Source organism: Oncorhynchus gorbuscha, unplaced genomic scaffold (genome assembly GCF_021184085.1).
Source record: "Oncorhynchus gorbuscha isolate QuinsamMale2020 ecotype Even-year unplaced genomic scaffold, OgorEven_v1.0 Un_scaffold_2111, whole genome shotgun sequence".
NCBI classification, from domain to species: Eukaryota; Metazoa; Chordata; class Actinopteri; order Salmoniformes; family Salmonidae; genus Oncorhynchus; species Oncorhynchus gorbuscha.
This window is the reverse complement of record NW_025746703.1, coordinates 71,931-72,426: the sequence shown is the minus strand read 5'-3', so window position 1 is coordinate 72,426 and position 496 is coordinate 71,931.

The following is a 496-nucleotide window of genomic DNA, read 5'->3' as shown; positions in this document are numbered from 1 at the left end:
TGACTGTTAAAATCTAAATCTGTTATAAATACAGCGCTGTGAAAAAGTATTTTCCCCCTTTTCTCATTTAAAAAAAGATATTGTTTTTTAAAAATGTTATTATAAAATTATTTTTGTGTGCATATCTCTGATACTAAATTATCAGATCTTCAACCAAAACCTAATATTAGATAAAGGGGAACCTGAGTTCACAAATAACAAGGAAAAGGTATAGGTATTTTATTAATAACACATATTTATGCAATAAAGGTCATTCCCCCCTCTTACACTCTAACTGGTTGTGCCACCTTTTAGCAGCAATGACTTCCTATAGTTGTTGATCAGTCTGTCACATCTCTGTGGAGGAATTCTGGCCCGTTCTTCCATGCAGAACCCCTTTAACTCAGCCACATTTGTGGGATTTTCAATCGTGGAACTGCTCGTTTCAAGTCCTGCCACAACTTCTCAAATTGGGATTAGGTCTGGACTTTGACGAGGCCATTCCAAATCACAGACG